The 27526-nt window shown below is 35.8% G+C and overlaps 1 pseudogene across 1 annotated transcript in view; it reads right to left on the reverse strand.

Moving 5' to 3' along the window:
- LOC143248734 (twitchin-like) overlaps nt 1-27526 on the reverse strand; it is a 301767-nt pseudogene that overhangs the window by 17605 nt on the left and 256636 nt on the right. The window contains exons 120-125 of the transcript XR_013027162.1: nt 21576-21693; nt 13642-13814; nt 10728-10773; nt 10153-10300; nt 9109-9286; nt 8310-8759 (exon numbers count right to left, since the gene is read on the reverse strand). The product of XR_013027162.1 is annotated as a twitchin-like (transcript). The remainder of the gene's footprint in view (nt 1-8309; nt 8760-9108; nt 9287-10152; nt 10301-10727; nt 10774-13641; nt 13815-21575; nt 21694-27526) is intronic.

Here is a 27526-nt window from a genome sequence, read left to right on the forward strand (position 1 = left end):
AAAGTTGAAAGGACTATACTACATGAGCTATGAAATGGAATTAAATAAAAATGATCCATTATAAAAAATCAAACTGAAAAACCAAAGAAACCCAGATTTGTACCAACCAGGCAATCAATTAGAAAGGCTTGAACTGTAGTGACATGGATGAATGAACATTTTGGGAAAATAACTGATGGAAGGAGATAAACTAATATGAGAAACTGGATGTAATCCTTTTTTATTAACAGCCATATCAAGGGAATGATGAACTATAAGCCAGAAACAAAAGATAATTACTTTGGAATGGATACAAAATTCAAACACTTCATGTGTAGAAATAGCCCCAAAGGCAGTAGACCCATCAAATATTTTTGGAATTGAGAGGTCATTCCAAGAGAAAAAAAATGTGACAGGACAGAAAATGCAATGAGAAACGAGGACAAACATTTGGAACATGATTCTTCAGGAGAAGCATGTAAAGGAAGATCCACTGTCTAACAAAAAGGAACAAGAAAAACATCCCTTTGGTAAGTGGCAGAAGCCACCACCATTGAATAGCCAAAAGAAAACATTAGTCAAATACAGACTAATGAAAAGAGCAAATGAAAGCACTAAGGACTGGATGAAATGTTAGGGTGTGAAAGGGATAAAAACACAGTCCTGAAACTTCCTACAGATAGAACCCTTAAGCAGTGGAGATGAGCATCAGGCAAGAGAAACAATCAAAGAAAGAGGAAGGAAGCAGGAAACCCAAACAACATAGGAAATATGAAAATCTATCAACTCATATGGAAGAAAAGGAATGAAGAAATGAAGAGGAAAATCAATGGATGGTCCTACTGGAGAGATGTGTAAAAATACTGCATCAAAGGAGTGAAAATATGAGGTATTGTACAGGAAGAATACATCTAATTGGAAAATGTAGCTGAATGTGGAAGGAGTATATGAGTATGTGAAGACTACCTCCTTTATGAAGTATCTAGTCAAAGCTATACATCCAAGGAATAGTGTTGGTCACAATGCAGTGTGTGCATTGTGTAGTCTGTCTTCTCCATAATCCACCAGAAAACTCTCAAGACAGACAACACCATACACACACTGACTTAAAGAAGAAAGGCCAACTAGTTTTGAAACACTGTCCTCTACGCTTGTGTTTCTACACCAGGCAGCTGCTGTCCATTCAACTTAAAATTTCATCAGGAAGGAATATCGTGTGTGGTAACTAGAGCTTGATCATAAAATAAAGTTTACCATATCATGTAGAGTGTAGTGAGGTGTAGTAACTAGAGCTTGATCACAAAATAAAGTTTACCATATCGTGTAGAGTGTAGTGAGGTGTAGTAACTAGAGCTTGATCATAAAATAAAGTTTATCATATCATGTAGAGTGTAGTGAGGTGTAGTAACTAGAGCTTGATCATAAAATAAAGTTTACCATATCATGTAGAGTGTAGTGAGGTGTAATAACTAAAGCTTGATCATAAAATAAAGTTTACCATATCATGTAGAGTGTAGTGAGGTGTAATAACTAGAGCTTGATCATAAAATAAAGTTTACCATATCATGTAGAGTGTAGTGAAGTGTAGTAACTAGAGCTTGATCATAAAATAAAGTTTACCATATCATGTAGAGTGTAGTGAGGTGTAATAACTAGAGCTTGATCATAAAATAAAGTTTACCATATCATGTAGAGTGTAGTGAGGTGTAGTAACTAGAGCTTGATCACAAAATAAAGTTTACCATATCATGTAGAGTGTAGTGAAGTGTAGTAACTAGAGCTTGATCATAAAATAAAGTTTACCATATCATGTAGAGTGTAGTGAGGTGTAATAACTAGAGCTTGATCATAAAATAAAGTTTACCATATCATGTAGAGTGTAGTGAGGTGTAGTAACTAGAGCTTGATCACAAAATAAAGTTTACCATATCGTGTAGAGTGTAGTGAGGTGTAGTAACTAGAGCTTGATCCCAAAATAAAGTTTACCATATCATGTAGTGTAGTCAGGTGTAGTAACTAGAGCTTGATCACAAAATAAAGTTTACCATATCGTGTAGAGTGTAGTGAGGTGTAGTAACTAGAGCTTGATCATAAAATAAAGTTTACCATATCGTGTAGAGTGTAGTGAGGTGTAGTAACTAGAGCTTGATCATAAAATAAAGTTTACCATATCGTGTAGTATAGTGAGGTGTAGTAACTAGAGCTTGATCATAAAATAAAGTTTACCATATCGTGTAGTGTAGTGAGGTGTAGTAACTAGAGCTTGATCATAAAATAAAGTTTACCATATCGTGTAGAGTGTAGTGAGGTGTAGTAACTAGAGCTTGATCATAAAATAAAGTTTACCATATCATGTAGAGTGTAGTGAGGTGTAATAACTAGAGCTTGATCATAAAATAAAGTTTACCATATCATGTAGAGTGTAGTGAGGTGTAATAACTAGAGCTTGATCATAAAATAAAGTTTACCATATCATGTAGAGTGTAGTGAAGTGTAGTAACTAGAGCTTGATCATAAAATAAAGTTTACCATATCATGTAGAGTGTAGTGAGGTGTAATAACTAGAGCTTGATAATAAAATAAAGTTTACCATATCATGTAGAGTGTAGTGAGGTGTAATAACTAGAGCTTGATAATAAAATAAAGTTTACCATATCGTGTAGTGTAGTGAGGTGTAGTAACTAGAGCTTGATCATAAAATAAAGTTTACCATATCATGTAGAGTGTAGTGAGGTGTAATAACTAGAGCTTGATCATAAAATAAAGTTTACCATATCATGTAGAGTGTAGTGAGGTGTAATAACTAGAGCTTGATCATAAAATAAAGTTTACCATATCATGTAGAGTGTAGTGAAGTGTAGTAACTAGAGCTTGATCATAAAATAAAGTTTACCATATCATGTAGAGTGTAGTGAAGTGTAGTAACTAGAGCTTGATCATAAAATAAAGTTTACCATATCATGTAGAGTGTAGTGAGGTGTAATAACTAGAGCTTGATAATAAAATAAAGTTTACCATATCATGTAGAGTGTAGTGAGGTGTAATAACTAGAGCTTGATAATAAAATAAAGTTTACCATCTCGTGTAGTGTAGTGAGGTGTAGTAACTAGAGCTTGATCATAAAATAAAGTTTACCATATCATGTAGAGTGTAGTGAGGTGTAATAACTAGAGCTTGATCATAAAATAAAGTTTACCATATCGTGTAGTGTAGTGAGGTGTAGTAACTAGAGCTTGATCATAAAATAAAGTTTACCATATCATGTAGAGTGTAGTGAGGTGTAATAACTAGAGCTTGATCATAAAATAAAGTTTACCATATCATGTAGAGTGTAGTGAGGTGTAATAACTAGAGCTTGATCATAAAATAAAGTTTACCATATCATGTAGAGTGTAGTGAAGTGTAGTAACTAGAGCTTGATCATAAAATAAAGTTTACCATATCGTGTAGAGTGTAGTGAGGTGTAGTAACTAGAGCTTGATCATAAAATAAAGTTTACCATATCGTGTAGAGTGTAGTGAGGTGTAGTAACTAGAGCTTGATCATAAAATAAAGTTTACCATATCATGTAGAGTGTAGTGAGGTGTAGTAACTAGAGCTTGATCACAAAATAAAGTTTACCATATCGTGTAGAGTGTAGTGAGGTGTAGTAACTAGAGCTTGATCATAAAATAAAGTTTATCATATCATGTAGAGTGTAGTGAGGTGTAGTAACTAGAGCTTGATCATAAAATAAAGTTTACCATATCATGTAGAGTGTAGTGAGGTGTAATAACTAAAGCTTGATCATAAAATAAAGTTTACCATATCATGTAGAGTGTAGTGAGGTGTAATAACTAGAGCTTGATCATAAAATAAAGTTTACCATATCATGTAGAGTGTAGTGAAGTGTAGTAACTAGAGCTTGATCATAAAATAAAGTTTACCATATCATGTAGAGTGTAGTGAGGTGTAATAACTAGAGCTTGATCATAAAATAAAGTTTACCATATCATGTAGAGTGTAGTGAGGTGTAGTAACTAGAGCTTGATCACAAAATAAAGTTTACCATATCATGTAGAGTGTAGTGAAGTGTAGTAACTAGAGCTTGATCATAAAATAAAGTTTACCATATCATGTAGAGTGTAGTGAGGTGTAATAACTAGAGCTTGATCATAAAATAAAGTTTACCATATCATGTAGAGTGTAGTGAGGTGTAGTAACTAGAGCTTGATCACAAAATAAAGTTTACCATATCGTGTAGAGTGTAGTGAGGTGTAGTAACTAGAGCTTGATCCCAAAATAAAGTTTACCATATCATGTAGTGTAGTCAGGTGTAGTAACTAGAGCTTGATCACAAAATAAAGTTTACCATATCGTGTAGAGTGTAGTGAGGTGTAGTAACTAGAGCTTGATCATAAAATAAAGTTTACCATATCGTGTAGAGTGTAGTGAGGTGTAGTAACTAGAGCTTGATCATAAAATAAAGTTTACCATATCGTGTAGTATAGTGAGGTGTAGTAACTAGAGCTTGATCATAAAATAAAGTTTACCATATCGTGTAGTGTAGTGAGGTGTAGTAACTAGAGCTTGATCATAAAATAAAGTTTACCATATCGTGTAGAGTGTAGTGAGGTGTAGTAACTAGAGCTTGATCATAAAATAAAGTTTACCATATCATGTAGAGTGTAGTGAGGTGTAATAACTAGAGCTTGATCATAAAATAAAGTTTACCATATCATGTAGAGTGTAGTGAGGTGTAATAACTAGAGCTTGATCATAAAATAAAGTTTACCATATCATGTAGAGTGTAGTGAAGTGTAGTAACTAGAGCTTGATCATAAAATAAAGTTTACCATATCATGTAGAGTGTAGTGAGGTGTAATAACTAGAGCTTGATAATAAAATAAAGTTTACCATATCATGTAGAGTGTAGTGAGGTGTAATAACTAGAGCTTGATAATAAAATAAAGTTTACCATATCGTGTAGTGTAGTGAGGTGTAGTAACTAGAGCTTGATCATAAAAATAAAGTTTACCATATCATGTAGAGTGTAGTGAGGTGTAATAACTAGAGCTTGATCATAAAATAAAGTTTACCATATCATGTAGAGTGTAGTGAGGTGTAATAACTAGAGCTTGATCATAAAATAAAGTTTACCATATCATGTAGAGTGTAGTGAAGTGTAGTAACTAGAGCTTGATCATAAAATAAAGTTTACCATATCATGTAGAGTGTAGTGAAGTGTAGTAACTAGAGCTTGATCATAAAATAAAGTTTACCATATCATGTAGAGTGTAGTGAGGTGTAATAACTAGAGCTTGATAATAAAATAAAGTTTACCATATCATGTAGAGTGTAGTGAGGTGTAATAACTAGAGCTTGATAATAAAATAAAGTTTACCATCTCGTGTAGTGTAGTGAGGTGTAGTAACCAGAGCTTGATCATAAAATAAAGTTTACCATATCATGTAGAGTGTAGTGAGGTGTAATAACTAGAGCTTGATCATAAAATAAAGTTTACCATATCGTGTAGTGTAGTGAGGTGTAGTAACTAGAGCTTGATCATAAAATAAAGTTTACCATATCATGTAGAGTGTAGTGAGGTGTAATAACTAGAGCTTGATCATAAAATAAAGTTTACCATATCATGTAGAGTGTAGTGAGGTGTAATAACTAGAGCTTGATCATAAAATAAAGTTTACCATATCATGTAGAGTGTAGTGAAGTGTAGTAACTAGAGCTTGATCATAAAATAAAGTTTACCATATCGTGTAGAGTGTAGTGAGGTGTAGTAACTAGAGCTTGATCATAAAATAAAGTTTACCATATCGTGTAGAGTGTAGTGAGGTGTAGTAACTAGAGCTTGATCATAAAATAAAGTTTACCATATCATGTAGAGTGTAGTGAGGTGTAATAACTAGAGCTTGATCATAAAATAAAGTTTACCATATCATGTAGAGTGTAGTGAGGTGTAATAACTAGAGCTTGATCATAAAATAAAGTTTACCATATCGTGTAGAGTGTAGTGAGGTGTAATAACTAGAGCTTGATCATAAAATAAAGTTTACCATATCATGTAGAGTGTAGTGAGGTGTAATAACTAGAGCTTGATCATAAAATAAAGTTTACCATATCATGTAGAGTGTAGTGAGGTGTAATAACTAGAGCTTGATCATAAAATAAAGTTTACCATATCGTGTAGAGTGTAGTGAGGTGTAGTAATTAGAGCTTGATCATAAAATAAAGTTTACCATATCGTGTAGAGTGTAGTGAGGTGTAGTAACTAGAGCTTGATCATAAAATAAAGTTTACCATATCATGTAGAGTGTAGTGAGGTGTAATAACTAGAGCTTGATCATAAAATAAAGTTTACCATATCATGTAGAGTGTAGTGAGGTGTAATAACTAGAGCTTGATCATAAAATAAAGTTTACCATATCGTGTAGTATAGTGAGGTGTAGTAACTAGAGCTTGATCATAAAATAAAGTTTACCATATCGTGTAGTGTAGTGAGGTGTAGTAACTAGAGCTTGATCATAAAATAAAGTTTACCATATCGTGTAGAGTGTAGTGAGGTGTAGTAACTAGAGCTTGATCATAAAATAAAGTTTACCATATCATGTAGAGTGTAGTGAGGTGTAATAACTAGAGCTTGATCATAAAATAAAGTTTACCATATCATGTAGAGTGTAGTGAGGTGTAATAACTAGAGCTTGATAATAAAATAAAGTTTACCATATCATGTAGAGTGTAGTGAGGTGTAATAACTAGAGCTTGATCATAAAATAAAGTTTACCATATCATGTAGAGTGTAGTGAGGTGTAATAACTAGAGCTTGATCATAAAATAAAGTTTACCATATCATGTAGAGTGTAGTGAGGTGTAATAACTAGAGCTTGATAATAAAATAAAGTTTACCATATCATGTAGAGTGTAGTGAGGTGTAATAACTAGAGCTTGATCATAAAAATAAAGTTTACCATATCATGTAGAGTGTAGTGAGGTGTAATAACTAGAGCTTGATCATAAAATAAAGTTTACCATATCATGTAGAGTGTAGTGAAGTGTAGTAACTAGAGCTTGATTGTAAAATAAAGTTTACCATATCATGTAGAGTGTAGTGAAGTGTAGTAACTAGAGCTTGATCATAAAATAAAGTTTACCATATCATGTAGAGTGTAGTGAGGTGTAATAACTAGAGCTTGATCATAAAATAAAGTTTACCATATCATGTAGAGTGTAGTGAAGTGTAGTAACTAGAGCTTGATTGTAAAATAAAGTTTACCATATCATGTAGAGTGTAGTGAAGTGTAGTAACTAGAGCTTGATCATAAAATAAAGTTTACCATATCATGTAGAGTGTAGTGAGGTGTAATAACTAGAGCTTGATCATAAAATAAAGTTTACCATATCATGTAGAGTGTAGTGAAGTGTAGTAACTAGAGCTTGATAATAAAATAAAGTTTACTATATCGTGTAGAGTGTAGTGAGGTGTAGTAACTAGAGCTTGATCACAGAATAAAGTTTACCATATCGTGTAGAGTGTAGTGAGGTGTAGTAACTAGAGCTTGATCACAGAATAAAGTTTACCATATCGTGTAGAGTGTAGTGAGGTGTAATAACTAGAGCTTGATCATAAAATAAAGTTTACCATATCGTGTAGAGTGTAGTGAGGTGTAGTAACTAGAGCTTGATCATAAAATAAAGTTTACCATATCGTGTAGAGTGTAGTGAGGTGTAATAACTAGAGCTTGATCATAAAATAAAGTTTACCATATCATGTAGAGTGTAGTGAGGTGTAGTAACTAGAGCTTGATCATAAAATAAAGTTTACCATATCATGTAGAGTGTAGTGAGGTGTAGTAACTAGAGCTTGATCATAAAATAAAGTTTACCATATCATGTAGAAATAGTAGTTAGGTGTGGTAACTAGAGCTTGATTGTAAAATAAAGTTTACCATATCATGTAGAAATAGTAGTTAGGTGTGGTAACTAGAGCTTGATTGTAAAATAAAGTTTACCATATTATGTATGGTGTAGTAACTAGAGCTGGATTAACCATTACACAAATTTACCAAATGACTTGCATTGTAAACACTTGTGTTTAAAGATTCTCATGGATAAGAAGTCAACTTTGTATTTATTTTAGATGTGGTGTTTGTAGTAAATGAAAAACTATACAAGTCAGACAATTTATTAAAATTACATTACCGAACTTGGTAATTTTCACCTTTTAAAGGAAGTAGATTTACTACAATCAGTTGCAGTAATAAAGATACTGATTTTTAACATTTTCTGAAGAAAATCAGTTTTCTCCACTTTTTTCACATAACCAGAAGTAAACTTACTCTCTAACTCCTTTGTGGCTGTTCGAGAACGCTGAGGACTAGTGCTTCCTTTTTTTCCATACGGCTTCATGGCATGTTTTGGAGACAGTAAAGACTCTGAGCTAGTGGACTGCTTGGATGATGTTGCTGTTAATGAATGAGCTGATCTACTGACAGATGTACTCCTAGATTTTGATGAGCTGTAGGACTGAGATGACAACTTGCTTTTAGAGGAGACTGTCTCATAAGAGGAGGTCTTAACTGATGAAGAATATTTCTGGGAATAATCGGAAGAACGACTGGTGAGATGGGAGGAACCAATTTCATGAGAATAATCATGTTTGTAGTCTCGCTTATAGGTGTCACTAACAGAAGAAGAAAAGAACGTCTTGGTGGGAGTAGGTAATCTAGGAGTCACTGACCTAGGAGACACCACCACAGTAGGATGTGCTGCTGCTGGCCCTCGTCGATCTGTGAGAGACGTAACACCATGTAGAAAAAGGAAAATCTTCAGCAACATTATACCAATTCTCACAAAAGTACAACTGTTACCAAATTTGTCAGTTCTTACACACACAGAAATGATATGCAGCATGACAGTTGTTACACATATAAAAGTCACTCAAAGTTCATTATTCATAAAGACATAAATGATATGGAGTGTGATACTTCCTTCATAAGTAAAGTTGTTACTAATTGATGTCATTTCTTATTAACTGTGTTCTAGCATTAAGCTGTTATATAAAGAACATAAATATTTATTGTAACATTAAAGATCAACATTTTGGTTCTATAAAACTGTGCACTACAATTTTCTCACCTTGAACAATAACAAAGCAAGATGTTTCATCCTCTCCAAGACAGTTAATGGCACGACAAGTGTATTTGCCAGCATTGTCTATTGCACATGAAAGGATTTCCAGAATGGCAACAGAATCGGCATAACTCATATTATAATCGTATCTGTTAAGTTCCTGGTTGTTCTTGTACCATTTCACCTAATAAGATTCCAAATACTGACTCTCAACTAATTTTAACCTAACATATGGGTTTAGGTCAACAATAACAGAGTTTTTCAAGCATCTTTTGAAACTTCCTACCATTACAACTGAATATCATGTCTCTCACTATAACTTCAGAGATAAATAAAATAAAACAGTATAATTAATGATAAACATAGATAAGAAAGGTTAGTATTTGTATCATATTATAAACGTTCCAAGTTTTACTGCTACTTTACAATTATCTATGTATCTTTAAACAGAACTTATGAAACAAAAATAGCTAAATAAAATAGTAACTAGTAAGCACAATGAGACACACCTAAGTCATGACTGTAACTTCAACAGGAAACAGAACTCACTGACTGAAATGCTTTAGAACATTTACTAACAAGTAAAATATTTAATAATACACAACTTAGTCTCAATTCTAATATCAACAGGAAACAGACTCGCAGAACAAATTGTTTTGACACAACCATTAATTAACAAATACAATATAATTAACAAATACAATAACAAAGAACTAAGTCGTGACTCTAAGTTTAAAATAAACAGAACTTATACAATGAAAGGTTTAGAATGTGCAGTAAGTAAAAAGTACAATAACAGTAGCTCAGTCTTAAATCTAACTTTAAAATTAACAGAACTTAGACAATGAAAGGTTTTAAATGTGCAGTAAGTAACTAGTTCAATGACAGATAGCTTAGTCTTAACTCTAAATTTAAAATAAACAGAACTTAAACAAGGATAAATAACTAAAGTTAAGTACAATATAACTATAAAAGAGTTATATATAAGTATAAAATAACGCAGCTGCTATTGTATATTGTATAATACAAACACTGAAAGTACAATACTACCTCTGGAATGGGTTGGCCTGAAACACAACATAAAAGCTTGACACCAATTCCAGACTGAATGAGCCGTGGACGTAGCAGGAAAGTAAAGTACGGTGCACTGTCTGGAACCTCTTCCCACAGTTTAAGTTCAGGTTCTTCCCTTCGTCGCCTGCATCATAACAAACAACCTTTGTAGTTATCTTTATGATAAAGTGTGCAATATTTATAAAATATAGTCTCTTTCACTATAGAGGAAGATAGAAAACATTCATTTGTGTGATATTTAATCCTGTAGTTGCAACGTTTCTAAAGAACATCTATTTCTTAACAAAATATAGGCCATAATTTCAATTTGTGTTCAACTGATAACCAAGACAAAACCCTTTTACATTCTTATATGTATGTATTTTTAAACTAACCAAACAAAACCTGAGTCAGAAAAGATAAAATTCTGTAAATTATATACATTTTTAATCTTTATTTTATTTTTAAAATTTTCTCACACTTTAAACATTTTAATTTTTTTTGAAACATCAAATTAATGATTCATTGTAGAGCTATCAGTTATCAATTAGCTATGACACTGGTGAACTTACCTCACAGGCTCTTCAAGCTTAACCTTTGGAATTTCTTTTGGAATTGCTATAAGAAAGAAGTTAATGAATCAAATAGCTTGAACTGAATTTATGTTTCCCAACAGATGTGACATAACAAGTTAAAGTTGTTTATGGAAATGGTAATTGTTGAATGTCAACACTTTCAATTCTTTTGTTCATCTTGGTAATACCCGCATGTTCCCCCCCCCCCCCCCCTCAACCGTTTATCTGACATCGGTTATTTAAAGAAGAGCTGTCTGATTATGACTTTCTGTTGTTTTCATTTCAGTTTGAAAGTTTTCCATGAGGAGAGATTCCTAAGCACATGCATATTGTGTGTAAAGGGTGCAGTGTCTTGTTGGCTATAAGCTGAGATAAAATGATAATAAACATTAGTTCCAAAATTTCAGAAATAAAATTTTAATGCCATGAATAAGGTTTATTATTAGTGAATTGGGAATATTAGTTTATAGGTGATATGAAAGAGATTTCTGAAATGCATAAAAATTGCATTGCTTTGAATTTAAGAGATACATGTTTCTAAAATGATAACAAGCCTAACTGATGTACTAAATCAATGATAAATGTCTAATTAAAGAAGTCTGGTTAGACAGATGGAATAAAATATTTACAGAAATACAAGAAAGTTAGGGATTTCCTTTGAAGAAAAACTAGGAAAAAAAAAAAGACTTCAGAGAAACGGTTGGATGATAACTTTAACACTAGTGTCATTTCCAAAACCAGTGGAAGGCACTTCTGACGATATCTTATGTACGTACATTGATAAAATAATACTAATACAGTGAAAGAAGGAATTTTGAGAGACATGGTTAAAAATATTTTATAATAATAGTAACAAGATAGTTGAAAAGAACATTTTTAAAGTTATGATTAAAAACATATTTCTTCAGAATGAGTCTACTTATTCGAGTTTGAAAATTAACATGGTGGTGGTAAGAACACAAAGTAATGGAAATAATTATGGAAGCATACGTGTGATTCACATACAGAAGTCACAAACAATGAGTAACAGCAACTAGAATGTGAATTATTTTAATGGCACAAAACAATATCACAGGAAATAAGTTATACAAAGCACTAGTAGTTTTTTACATACGCTCTTTGATTTACACAAAGTATTACCTCTTATTTCATCCTGCCATACTGTTAATCAATGTATAATCGTTAATACTGTTCTAAGTGTCTTATACTACTCTCCACATGTGTCCATAAAGGCTCAAGAATTTCCAGAACTTTGTGCAGGCCATGCTATGGTTGCAAATGTTTCTTCAGTCTCTTACATTTCACATATTATTCCATCTGTTGTACGTTTGGATTACTGTCTTGATGGTTCATGTTCCTCAGATAATTGATCAATGTATTACAATCTACCTAAACTTGTCAGAAGTCACAGAGCCTTCAGTTTGTGTAGATCACTGATACTGTTCACTACAACTAAGCCCTAAACTTATTCTGATTCTCTGTCGATTTTGACCTGTAGACGTCATAACGTGACTATGAAACAATTCTACCCTTTGCTGTACAAGAAACTATTGTCTGTTGCCAAACAATTCAAACTTGGTTTCATCTGTAATGGGCACATATCTCAAGCTCTGCTCATTCCACTGTTTATGATCTTATGTGATACTGAATTTTGTGGTTCCTAATCTTAAAAACTGTTTACAAACAGTTAATATTTATGTTCTTGAGGTAGCATTCACATCTACACTTGTGGCAAAACCTTTAGCAAGACCTGTACTTGACCACTGACCACCTTGTAAAAAATATACCCTGAGACACTCGGTAGCACTTGAATTATACCATTTTCGATCTTAATTATTTCTAGTATTCATAGTGTCACATCCACATATCCTCTTTAGAAGTACACATCTGAAAGTTCCCACAACAAGAACCTGACAATTTTCCATGACTTTTCCATAAACAAATAGAAAACTGTAAGGCACGTAATTATTTTAAGAATTAACTCAGAATGAAAATACTGTATATTTTATACATGTAAAAATGGCTGGTATGGGTATAGAAAGCACTATCCATACCAGCCGTTTTTTTACACATATAATTTTCTCTAGAAGTGGGTTTTCTCGTCATTACAGATTGTATATTTTATACATTTATTACAATATGATGCCTTACAAGCTTTAAAATAATTATAAGTTTGTTATTTTTATTCAAACAGCATCTTCATAACTTCCAACCATCTGATCCACTCACATGTATTACAGCATCTACAGAAATCTTGCTAACATCTTTTGTTTGCAGTGTGTGTCCTCAAACAGCCAAAACTAAGGTGTTAAACCTTGAAGCAACAACTAGATTCATATTGCTATAACCACTACTGAATGTAGTATTATTGTATGTACTTTTGTAATCTTCATACTGGTATAGAAATTTCTGATTCATTGGATGACAACAAGTCATAGTGTAAAATATCAACAAATAACTGTACCCTAGTGCAGTTGATTCTTACATTATAGAAGGTGTGGCATATACATTCTCTTGGCTTTTTATATCCTTTACACTGTCCATTTCCATAATTATTTCCAGTAATGCAGTTACACTTATGAAATGATTCAGTAAAAGCCTATCTAAGTGTTACATAATGAAAGTTAATAGTATTATATAAGTCATATATTACTGGTAGATACAACATGAAAACAAATTATTATTCTGATTACAACAAAATTATTCCAGGTTATCTTTACAAATAGTCCCTTATCCAACAGGTTTCAACAGTCTTTACCTGACATTTACATCAACTTTGTTCTTGTATTTAAAACCATGTGAATGATGACATTTTAAATAAAGAAGTCCTGTTGTGATTATTAGAGAGGTTGTCATGGGAACATAAGACTACAAATAATCAAAAACAGATTAATAAAGCTATAACGCTTACCCTGTACATTGAGAAAAACTGGTTCTTCTCTAAAACCATAGTGATTCTCAGCTCTAATAACGTATTCCCCTTTATCATCCACCTTACATCTGTTGATGATGAAGTAATAGTCATTTTCTTCATATCTCTTCATGAATTTCACACTCTGCTTCAGTTCAGTACTATAATGGTACCTGTAATACATATTTACTTTACTTCTAGTGGTGTAGTCCAGATGAGCTGCCACCTAGGCACTTCTTATCTAGGACTACATCACAGTACCTGTAATACATACTGTAGTAACTATGTACTGTTCCTCATATTTACTTTACTTCTAGTGGTGTAGTCCAGATGAGCTGCCACCTAGGCACTTCTTATCTAGGACTACATCACAGTACCTGTAATACATACTGTAGTAACTATGTACTGTTCCTCATATTTACTTTACTTCTAGTGGTGTAGTCCAGATGAGCTGCCACCTAGGCACTTCTTATCTAGGACTACATCACAGTACCTGTAATACACACTGTAGTAACTATGTACTGTTTCTCATATTTACTTTACTTCTAATGGTGTTATCCAGATGAGCTGCCACCTAGGAACTTCTTATCTAGGTCTACATCACAGTACCTGTAATACATACTGTAGTAACTATGTACTGTTTCTCATATTTACTTTACTTCTAATGGTGTTATCCAGATGAGCTGCCACCTAGGCACTTCTTATCTAGGACTACATCACAGTACCTGTAATACATACTGTAGTAACTATGTACTGTTTCTCATATTTACTTTACTTCTAGTGGTGTTATCCAGATGAGCTGCCACCTAGGCACTTCTTATCTAGGACTACATCACAGTACCTGTAATACATACTGTAGTAACTATGTACTGTTCCTCATATTTACTTTACTTCTAGTGGTGTTATCCAGATGAGCTGCCACCTAGGCACTTCTTATCTAGGTCTACATCACAGTACCTGTAATACATACTGTAGTAACTATGTTCTGTTCCTCATATTTACTTTACTTCTAGTGGTGTTATCCAGATGAGCTGCCACTTAGGCACTTCTTATCTAGGGTCTACATCACAGTACCTGTAATACATACTGTAGTAACTATGTTCTGTTCCTCATATTTACTTTACTTCTAGTGGTGTTATCCAGATGAGCTGCCACCCAGGCACTTCTTATCTAGGTCTACATCACAGTACCTGTAATACATACTGTAGTAACTATGTTCTGTTCCTCATATTTACTTTACTTCTAGTGGTGTTATCCAGATGAGCTGCCACTTAGGCACTTCTTATCTAGGGTCTACATCACAGTACCTGTAATACATACTGTAGTAACTATGTTCTGTTCCTCATATTTACTTTACTTCTAGTGGTGTTATCCAGATGAGCTGCCACCTAGGCACTTCTTATCTAGGTCTACATCACAGTACCTGTAATACATACTGTAGTAACTATGTTCTGTTCCTCATATTTACTTTACTTCTAGTGGTGTTATCCAGATGAGCTGCCACTTAGGCACTTCTTATCTAGGTCTACATCACAGTACCTGTAATACATACTGTAGTAACTATGTTCTGTTCCTCATATTTACTTTACTTCTAGTGGTGTTATCCAGATGAGCTGCCACCTAGGCACTTCTTATCTAGGTCTACATCACAGTACCTGTAATACATACTGTAGTAACTATGTACTGTTTCTCATATTTACTTTACTTCTAGTGGTGTTATCCAGATGAGCTGCCACTTAGGCACTTCTTATCTAGGTCTACATCACAGTACCTGTAATACATACTGTAGTAACTATGTACTGTTCCTCATATTTACTTTACTTCTAGTGGTGTAGTCCAGATGAGCTGCCACCTAGGCACTTCTTATCTAGGACTACATCACAGTACCTGTAATACATACTGTAGTAACCATGTACTGTTCCTCATATTTACTTTACTTCTAGTGGTGTTATCCAGATGAGCTGCCACCTAGGCACTTCTTATCTAGGACTACATCACAGTACCTGTAATACATACTGTAGTAACTATGTACTGTTTCTCATATTTACTTTACTTCTAGTGGTGTAGTCCAGATGAGCTGCCACCTAGGCACTTCTTATCTAGGACTACATCACAGTACCTGTAATACATACTGTAGTAACCATGTACTGTTCCTCATATTTACTTTACTTCTAGTGGTGTTATCCAGATGAGCTGCCACCTAGGCACTTCTTATCTAGGACTACATCACAGTACCTGTAATACATACTGTAGTAACCATGTACTGTTCCTCATATTTACTTTACTTCTAGTGGTGTTATCCAGATGAGCTGCCACCTAGGCACTTCTTATCTAGGACTACATCACAGTACCTGTAATACATACTGTAGTAACTATGTACTGTTCCTCATATTTACTTTACTTCTAGTGGTGTAGTCCAGATGAGCTGCCACCTAGGCACTTCTTATCTAGGACTACATCACAGTACCTGTAATACATACTGTAGTAACTATGTACTGTTCCTCATATTTACTTTACTTCTAGTGGTGTAGTCCAGATGAGCTGCCACCTAGGCACTTCTTATCTAGGTCTACATCACGGTACCTGTAATACATACTGTAGTAACTATGTACTGTTTCTCATATTTACTTTACTTCTAGTGGTGTTATCCAGATGAGCTGCCACTTAGGCACTTCTTATCTAGGTCTACATCACGGTACCTGTAATACATACTGTAGTAACTATGTACTGTTTCTCATATTTACTTTACTTCTAGTGGTGCAGTCCAGATGAGCTGCCACCTAGGCACTTCTTATCTAGGACTACATCACAGTACCTGTAATACATACTGTAGTAACTATGTACTGTTCCTCATATTTACTTTACTTCTAGTGGTGTAGTCCAGATGAGCTGCCACCTAGGCACTTCTTATCTAGGACTACATCACAGTACCTGTAATACATACTGTAGTAACTATGTACTGTTCCTCATATTTACTTTACTTCTAGTGGTGTTATCCAGATGAGCTGCCACCTAGGCACTTCTTATCTAGGACTACATCACAGTACCTGTAATACATACTGTAGTAACTATGTACTGTTTCTCATATTTACTTTACTTCTAGTGGTGTTATCCAGATGAGCTGCCACCTAGGCACTTCTTATCTAGGACTACATCACAGTACCTGTAATACATACTGTAGTAACTATGTACTGTTTCTCATATTTACTTTACTTCTAGTGGTGTTATCCAGATGAGCTGCCACCTAGGCACTTCTTATCTAGGGACTACATCACAGTACCTGTAATACATACTGTAGTAACTATGTACTGTTTCTCATATTTACTTTACTTCTAGTGGTGTTATCCAGATGAGCTGCCACCCTAGGCACTTCTTATCTAGGTCTACATCACAGTACCTGTAATACATACTGTAGTAACTATGTACTGTTTCTCATATTTACTTTACTTCTAGTGGTGTTATCCAGATGAGCTGCCACCTAGGCACTTCTTATCTAGGACTACATCACAGTACCTGTAATACATACTGTAGTAACTATGTACTGTTTCTCATATTTACTTTACTTCTAGTGGTGTTATCCAGATGAGCTGCCACCTAGGCACTTCTTATCTAGGTCTACATCACAGTACCTGTAATACATACTGTAGTAACTATGTACTGTTTCTCATATTTACTTTACTTCTAGTGGTGTTATCCAGATGAGCTGCCACTTAGGCACTTCTTATCTAGGACTACATCACAGTACCTGTAATACATACTGTAGTAACTATGTACTGTTTCTCATATTTACTTTACTTCTAGTGGTGTTATCCAGATGAGCTGCCACTTAGGCACTTCTTATCTAGGACTACATCACAGTACCTGTAATACATACTGTAGTAACCATGTACTGTTCCTCATATTTACTTTACTTCTAGTGGTGTTATCCAGATGAGCTGCCACCTAGGCACTTCTTATCTAGGTCTACATCACAGTACCTGTAATACATACTGTAGTAACTATGTACTGTTTCTCATATTTACTTTACTTCTAGTGGTGTTATCCAGATGAGCTGCCACTTAGGCACTTCTTATCTAGGTCTACATCACAGTACCTGTAATACATACTGTAGTAACTATGTACTGTTCCTCATATTTACTTTACTTCTAGTGGTGTAGTCCAGATGAGCTGCCACCTAGGCACTTCTTATCTAGGACTACATCACAGTACCTGTAATACATACTGTAGTAACCATGTACTGTTCCTCATATTTACTTTACTTCTAGTGGTGTTATCCAGATGAGCTGCCACCTAGGCACTTCTTATCTAGGACTACATCACAGTACCTGTAATACATACTGTAGTAACTATGTACTGTTTCTCATATTTACTTTACTTCTAGTGGTGTAGTCCAGATGAGCTGCCACCTAGGCACTTCTTATCTGGGACTACATCACAGTACCTGTAATACATACTGTAGTAACCATGTACTGTTCCTCATATTTACTTTACTTCTAGTGGTGTTATCCAGATGAGCTGCCACCTAGGCACTTCTTATCTGGGACTACATCACAGTACCTGTAATACATACTGTAGTAACCATGTACTGTTCCTCATATTTACTTTACTTCTAGTGGTGTTATCCAGATGAGCTGCCACCCAGGCACTTCTTATCTGGGACTACATCACAGTACCTGTAATACATACTGTAGTAACTATGTACTGTTTCTCATATTTACTTTACTTCTAGTGGTGTAGTCCAGATGAGCTGCCACCTAGGCACTTCTTATCTGGGACTACATCACAGTACCTGTAATACATACTGTAGTAACTATGTACTGTTTCTCATATTTACTTTACTTCTAGTGGTGCAGTCCAGATGAGCTGCCACCTAGGCACTTCTTATCTGGGACTACATCACAGTACCTGTAATACATACTGTAGTAACTATGTACTGTTCCTCATATTTACTTTACTTCTAGTGGTGTAGTCCAGATGAGCTGCCACCTAGGCACTTCTTATCTAGGACTACATCACAGTACCTGTAATACATACTGTAGTAACTATGTACTGTTCCTCATATTTACTTTACTTCTAGTGGTGTAGTCCAGATGAGCTGCCACCTAGGCACTTCTTATCTGGGTCTACATCCGCGGTACCTGTAATACATACTGTAGTAACTATGTACTGTTTCTCATATTTACTTTACTTCTAGTGGTGTTATCCAGATGAGCTGCCACTTAGGCACTTCTTATCTGGGTCTACATCACGGTACCTGTAATACATACTGTAGTAACTATGTACTGTTTCTCATATTTACTTTACTTCTAGTGGTGCAGTCCAGATGAGCTGCCACCCAGGGCACTTCTTATCTAGGACTACATCACAGTACCTGTAATACATACTGTAGTAACTATGTACTGTTCCTCATATTTACTTTACTTCTAGTGGTGTAGTCCAGATGAGCTGCCACCTAGGCACTTCTTATCTGGGACTACATCACAGTACCTGTAATACATACTGTAGTAACTATGTACTGTTCCTCATATTTACTTTACTTCTGGTGGTGTTATCCAGATGGGCTGCCACCTAGGCACTTCTTATCTGGGACTACATCACAGTACCTGTAATACATACTGTAGTAACTATGTACTGTTTCTCATATTTACTTTACTTCTAGTGGTGTTATCCAGATGAGCTGCCACCTAGGCACTTCTTATCTGGGACTACATCACAGTACCTGTAATACATGCTGTAGTAACTATGTACTGTTTCTCATATTTACTTTACTTCTAGTGGTGTTATCCAGATGAGCTGCCACCCAGGCACTTCTTATCTGGGACTACATCACAGTACCTGTAATACATACTGTAGTAACTATGTACTGTTTCTCATATTTACTTTACTTCTAGTGGTGTTATCCAGATGAGCTGCCACCTAGGCACTTCTTATCTAGGTCTACATCACAGTACCTGTAATACATACTGTAGTAACTATGTACTGTTTCTCATATTTACTTTACTTCTAGTGGTGTTATCCAGATGAGCTGCCACCTAGGCACTTCTTATCTGGGACTACATCACAGTACCTGTAATACATACTGTAGTAACTATGTACTGTTTCTCATATTTACTTTACTTCTAGTGGTGTTATCCAGATGAGCTGCCACCTAGGCACTTCTTATCTAGGTCTACATCACAGTACCTGTAATACATACTGTAGTAACTATGTACTGTTTCTCATATTTACTTTACTTCTAGTGGTGTTATCCAGATGAGCTGCCACTTAGGCACTTCTTATCTAGGACTACATCACAGTACCTGTAATACATACTGTAGTAACTATGTACTGTTTCTCATATTTACTTTACTTCTAGTGGTGTTATCCAGATGAGCTGCCACTTAGGCACTTCTTATCTAGGACTACATCACAGTACCTGTAATACATACTGTAGTAACCATGTACTGTTCCTCATATTTACTTTACTTCTGGTGGTGTGGTCCAGATGAGCTGCCACCTAGGCACTTCTTATCTGGGACTACATCACAGTACCTGTAATACATACTGTAGTAACCATGTTCTGTTCCTCATATTTACTTTACTTCTAGTGGTGTTATCCAGATGAGCTGCCACCTAGGCACTTCTTATCTAGGTCTACATCACAGTACCTGTAATACATACTGTAGTAACCATGTTCTGTTCCTCATATTTACTTTACTTCTAGTGGTGTAGTCCAGATGAGCTGCCACCTAGGCACTTCTTATCTAGGACTACATCACAGTACCTGTAATACATACTGTAGTAACCATGTACTGTTTCTCATATTTACTTTACTTCTAGTGGTGTTATCCAGATGAGCTGCCACCTAGGCACTTCTTATCTAGGACTACATCACAGTACCTGTAATACATACTGTAGTAACTATGTTCTGTTCCTCATATTTACTTTACTTCTAGTGGTGTTATCCAGATGAGCTGCCACCTAGGCACTTCTTATCTAGGTCTACATCACGGTACCTGTAATACATACTGTAGTAACCATGTTCTGTTCCTCATATTTACTTTACTTCTAGTGGTGTAGTCCAGATGAGCTGCCACCCTAGGCACTTCTTATCTGGGACTACATCACAGTATCTGTAATACATACTGTAGTAACTATGTACTGTTTCTCATATTTACTTTACTTCTAGTGGTGTTATCCAGATGAGCTGCCACCTAGGCACTTCTTATCTAGGACTACATCACAGTACCTGTAATACATACTGTAGTAACTATGTACTGTTTCTCATATTTACTTTACTTCTAGTGGTGTAGTCCAGATGAGCTGCCACCTAGGCACTTCTTATCTAGGACTACATCACAGTACCTGTAATACATACTGTAGTAACTATGTACTGTTTCTCATATTTACTTTACTTCTAGTGGTGTTATCCAGATGAGCTGCCACCTAGGCACTTCTTATCTGGGACTACATCACAGTACCTGTAATACATACTGTAGTAACTATGTACTGTTTCTCATATTTACTTTACTTCTAGTGGTGTAGTCCAGATGAGCTGCCACCTAGGCACTTCTTATCTAGGACTACATCACAGTACCTGTAATACATACTGTAGTAACTATGTACTGTTTCTCATATTTACTTTACTTCTAGTGGTGTTATCCAGATTTGGTACCAGAGAAACACTTTCTTTAAGAATCTTGATCTGCCCTGGATGAGTTTTGTGGTTCCAGAGCTGAATTATTGGTTAGGTAAGGAATAACTGACTATTTATTTTAAGTAAACAAAGGAAATGTAAAAAGACAAATAAATAAAGTAATAATCTTTCCATACATTTTACTCAAAACCTGTTATAATTTTCATTTTGCTTGTTAAGATGTCACTCCAGATCATCCATTTTTGTTATTTAATTACAAATACTGATGTTAGTCTTACTCTTAAGAATGGTTTCTTACCACGTGACAGTTGCTGGTGCTGCAGCAATTACCCGGCAATAGAACTTGGCAGACTGACCTTCAAAGGCAAAAGTGCTTTGAGGTTTAATCACAAACCTAGGAGCTGCTTGTCGCCAATCTGAAATGAGTCACCAAATTGTGGTTTACATAAATATTTATCAAGAGCAATGTTGTACACATTACAACATGTTCAGTAATATTAAAAACAATCAGGCAGTTTAAAGTTTACTTCAACACACAAATCACAAGCATATAAATCATCACATTATCAAACACTTTTAGTTGCCACAGAATAGTTTGCTCATTCCATTGCTATTTATAACTAATGTAAACAACACATAAGTATGTAATACAGACAGAGGACCAATGTGTTTCAAATCAAGTAGTACCCTCACAGAAGCCTCACTCTGATGTAGATACTTCAATCAACCACAACTCTGAATCTCATAATACAGATGGTAAATTAATTTTCAAGTTTTGCTAAAAGTTATAAATTTCTGATACTGAAAATTATGTCTGATAAGTACTTACTTCTAGTCACATAAATAGCTATAGTTCAGTGCTGCCCTCTATATACAAAAAATGTTTATGCATGCCACAAGCTTTTAATCTCCCACTCAATTGGAATTGACTAATTACAATGTGTCTTTCATGTAAATTATCATATAACAATCTTCCACCAAATTGAGTACAATGTACTCTTCTGGTGCATGTAACTCCCTCTCTTCAATTCAACATTGAGTTTTGGCAGAAAACAGAAGCACCAGTTTACATTGGAGAAGATGGCTGGGAAGTGGTAAGTACCTATCAGAAAAAGATTTTCAGTAAAGGAAAATTATAACTTCCAATATGTTACATTACCTCTATTCCCATAAACAGTTAGAATTCCTCACTGAATACGTGGAGAGACCAGTGTGAGGGAAAGAAAGAAGCATCTTATAAAAGTGTCAGAAGAACACCCCGAAAGGAGAGATCATCAGAATTGAAGATCTGATGTGGGAAACCACACAACTTCCGAACCATGTATACTTTTCAATCATCATAGAAAGATGTTGCATATATGAGTGGAAAAATAGAGGAGCACATCGAAATAAGAGAGAACTTATGCACAATAGAGATCTGAACAATATATTTATGAAACTCTATCCCAGAAAATACAAAAGTGAGTAAGAATAAAAGGATGTACCTCCAGGTGTAGAGCAGCTATGGTGTGATGGACCTTAGATGGTATGTTACATCCAAAACCTATACCAGGGGGAACCAACATCCATGTGGGAGTTGGCTGATGATCATACTGCCATTAATTCAACTTAGTTGCAGTTTCAGCAAACTCATTCCTATGAATACCAACATAGCAAGGTATCCAAAAAAATGGATACAAATAGAAGATAAAGAAAAGTGGGCCAGCCACTGTTGTTGAATATTGACAAGAACAGTGTGAGAACTAATCTAAATGATTCCAAGACCAGTAGAGAGTCAGTGTAAAACATGTAATCTGTATATTGCATAGCTTCTACATGATCTAGGGCAAGAGAAATAGCATACAACTTGGCAGTCAACACAGAAACTGTGGAGGGGATCCTGTGAGCAGCTACTGAGACACAATAAACCATAGCAGATCCCAAAAACAGGAATGGAAGAATGGTTTGAAAGATGCTTGGCAAAGAGAAAATGGTACTTCCAATCGGAAGTATCTGCCTTCTATAGATGACTCAAAGAAAGGTCACAGGTGGGGATGGTAATAAGATATGGTGGAATGGGTTGATCAGTGGAGACAGTAAAGACATCCAATGACACACCCAAATAAGACAGCTGCACCTGGATACAAAGGCCAAAAGGAAGAATGAGAGACCTTCTATTCCAAAAAAGCATAGCCCAATAAGGAAGGAAGACACAACCCCAGGAGAGATGCTGTGGTAAGGATCAAAGTTTAATGGCATATTGCAAAGAAAGTTGCAAATGGTGGAGGTGAAGAGGAGGTTCGTGGGAGTCAGCATCCAAACTCTAGACTGGAGAAGTGCAGAAAACCCCCATGAAGAGCTGAAACCCCAGATGGTAAATGTGGCCCAGCATCTTCAAGGCCAAGATCCTGGCAGAACCATAGATCAGAGACCCATAATCCAGTTTGTAGCAAATAAGGACATGATAGATCCAGAGCATAGAACACTGATCCATCACCCAAGAGGTAGAAAAGAGGACACAGTGAATGTTCAGTGCCCTCACACACTTGACACATAGCTGCTTGATGTGAGAAATGAAAGTCAGCTCATGGTTAAAGATAAGCCCCAAGAATTTTGCCTCAGTGACCACAGGAAGAACAGCATCACTGAGACAGAGCTCAGGATTAGAAATGTTTCCCATAAGGAAAGACACACATGATGATAAGAATCAATCAAGGCCTTACTGTCATACAGATTAGAATGAAAACCTTGGCTGTTCTACTTTATCAAAGTGAACATTTTTCCTTAGGTGGAGGAGAACTGAGTGGATAACCCTTCCATTTACAAACATGTCATTTGTCTTTACTAAAAGAAGGCCTGTTGACCTCCATGGATCATGCCATGGGTCGAGAGGACAGGCCCCTATTGGCAGACATAGATTCCAGTGACTGAGAGCATGAATGAATAATCATTCTATACTCTACCTGGAGCCAAAGAAGGTAGACCCAAGCAGATACCAGAGGTAGACACGGACAGTTGCTGGAAGGAAAATGGGGGACAGAAACAGGAGTAGATATTGACTTGTCAACTCACTTATCTAAAGAGGAGAAAAAGACCCCTCATATCATTGATGAAGGAAAACTCTGTCAGAAGCACAGAAAGATCAGTCTGCACTCTCACTGTAGCACTGGCACATATTGCAGTAGCATATGTCTGAGATGGGGTTGGGAACAATAACTTCTAATCCTCTGGGTAAGAAATGTTGTAAACTGTTTTTAAATGCTGTACCTCTTTCTTTTCCACCCACCTAGAGCAAGAATGAAAGTAATAGGGGTGAGAACCACTACAATTAACACAGTGAGGGCCCAGTTTGCACTCATAGGCATCATAATTTCTGCCACCCCAACAAGCTCACATCACAGAAAACATGACATGATGCCTTCGAATGACCAAACCACTGGCAATGGGAACACCTGACAGTTCAGATAACCTGCTTTGACTGAGGAAGATTGACATGGCAATGTAAACGTCAAAATTAATACACTGGTTGGCAGCGTAATTCCATCTTTGTGAATGGAGATACAATGCACAGCAGAAATGTCTTGGCTGGAGAAATCAGTGAGGATCTCTTACTCAGTGAAGTTCTTTAAATCCCTCTCAACAATCATGCCTAGAGAGGAATTTAGAGTAGTATGGGGTATAACATCAATGGGTATATCCCCAGAGTGCCTTAGAATTCAGGAAGAGTTTAGTGTCTTTTGGTGTAGACATTTCCACCAAGATGTCCCAGCAAGCTCAGCTAATCCGTTTGAAAAATGAAAAAGGGAAATATTTATCATAGGGAGTTGTCAGATAAAGAATGAAGGATTAAAAATTGACATACAGGGTGGTGGTAACTGTGTAACAGAGTCATCTCTGAGTAGTCATTTACTTATAAGATTTTGGTTTGTTTTTTTACATTTTTTCAAGGATTGGAGTATCCATAATAAAGAGAGGAAGATTCAGTGCCCATTGAGCTCACCCACCATGGAGTCCTGCAAGGGGACATACTACAATGCCAAACAAACACACAGCAGTAACACCAGGGATTTGTAAGCACTAAACCAAACACCAGCAGTAGATACAATGTCCACAGCATCCACTGAGAATGTTCAACACAGGTACAAAGATGATCCTAGCCTGACAGGACCAGCCAACTGACCCAGGAATTATGATCACAAGGCCACCCATCTACAGGAATTCAAGACCAAATTGGTATGTTGGGGTTGAACCCATCAACCACAAGGATACTCTCCTCCCCTTTTCAGGTGGCCACACATGGGAAACATGTGGGCAGATGTTCAGATCCCAGAGGAGGTAAACTGAAAATAAAAAACCTCTTCCCTTGGAGGTCCTCTCACCACATACAGGAATCCACCTCAAGGGGAATCCACTGGGAACTGACATCCATTTGGCAGCAGGACGAGAGATCCAAATTGAAAGGTGAAATGCAATTTTGACAGCTCACTCCATTTTGGTTTTTGCTACATAGTATAGGATATTAGGTCACCACCACCACCTTACTCTTAACTGAATGGTATTACAATCATTTCTACATTTTAATATCTCATTAACCTGTTCAGGAAAATGCCTCTACAGTCCACCACCCTAGTGGCTTGGGACTGGAAGTGGTAAGGACTCTCAAATTAATTTACAAGTTAAAGATGGGGAAAAGCATAGTGGAGAGGAATGACAACACCTGAGATGGTGCAACAGGTAACCAAGAAACCCTATCTTGAAAAGGAAACCATACCAACCTATTCAATACAAGGCATGGCAGGGATAGACAGCTATCTTCTTCTGCTTCATTAATGTAGTTCATGAGTGAGTACAATAAGGTTGGGTAAACTTATAAAGCAAATCTATGGAGAGGATAAACCTACAAGCAATCTTGTGCAATTCCCTATTTCCACAATGTGCACTGCTTGGCTATGAAATGATAAAATGTAAGTTAACACAGCATACAGTGTGGATGTGAATGGTTAAAAAATAGCTGGTCAGGCACCACTTGTCATAGAGCAGGATAAGGAAATAAAAAGAGGGAAATTCCCCTGAAAAAGAAGAAGTACATACAAGAAAAGATGACCTGTCCAGTCACAGTCTCATGACAGAGTAAAGGATAGCAACAGGTGGATGACAGTATCCCAATAAGAAACATCTACCCAAAACAGAGAACAGAAAATGAACATACGAGAAGTAGACCATTTCAATGCTTGACATACAAAGTACCTACAACAGATAGAAGAGCAGACATACAGTAAAAAGAGAAGGAGTATGATTGGAGTGAATACACCAGGAAGTGATGATAGGAAGTAGGAGACAAGGATTAATAGGCCAATCCAATCACAATCCAAACCCAAAAGGGTAAAAGAGAAAGGCAAAAAATTACAGACAAGGAAGTGGAGTAAAGGGATGAAATGGGGGAAATGGACTTAGGAAAAAAAGGAGCATTAAAACAATGAAACAATCCAAAACAAGTACTGTACAAAGAAGGTCATCTGAATCCCTCTGAGAAAATATGTGCAAGATGGTAAGAAACGAAAAAGTCAAAACAAATATACCACATGAGTCACTAAAATTAAGATAATGAAATTGATCCAGAACACACAAAACAAAATGATTCAAAACAGCCAAAAAACCAAAACAGTGCCAGCCAGGAAAGCTCAATCAGAGAGATATGAACCAGAGTGACATGAACACAAAAGGTTGGAAAAAAAGACTGATAAAATAAGAAAACAACTCATATAAACTAATCTAAACTTAATGAGAGCCAGGGAAACTGGATGAAGATCCAGAGACCAAAAACAAATGAGGTAACTAACTGAGAAGTGATAAGAACTCAACATGGAAGAAAGCACCATAAGAGGCAAAGCCACCAAAAATTTGGAAAATCAATAATCCACTCCTTGACAAGAAAGAGTCAGGACAGAAAAATCAATTAGCAATGAGAACAAAATATCTGTAGCATGACCCTTTAAAAGACGTAGATCAAATGTGTGGATTAAAAAAAACACGTAAATCCACTGCTTTCTTCAAAGAAAACAAGGAGTGTCCTCTTGGGTAATAATTTAAGCCACAATCACCAAAAAAGTCAAAATGAGACAGGATGAGTCATTCCAGAGAAGAAAAGTGTTAACTAAAGTACTTTGGATTGATGAAAGTGACCTGTTGTAAGGGAGATAATAGTTTTCAACTGGAGACCATAATCCTGAAGCCTCCTACTAATAAAGCCACACACCTACCTTTGGAAAT

This window comes from Tachypleus tridentatus, chromosome 4, assembly GCF_004210375.1.
Source record: "Tachypleus tridentatus isolate NWPU-2018 chromosome 4, ASM421037v1, whole genome shotgun sequence".
Classification (NCBI taxonomy): domain Eukaryota; kingdom Metazoa; phylum Arthropoda; class Merostomata; order Xiphosura; family Limulidae; genus Tachypleus; species Tachypleus tridentatus.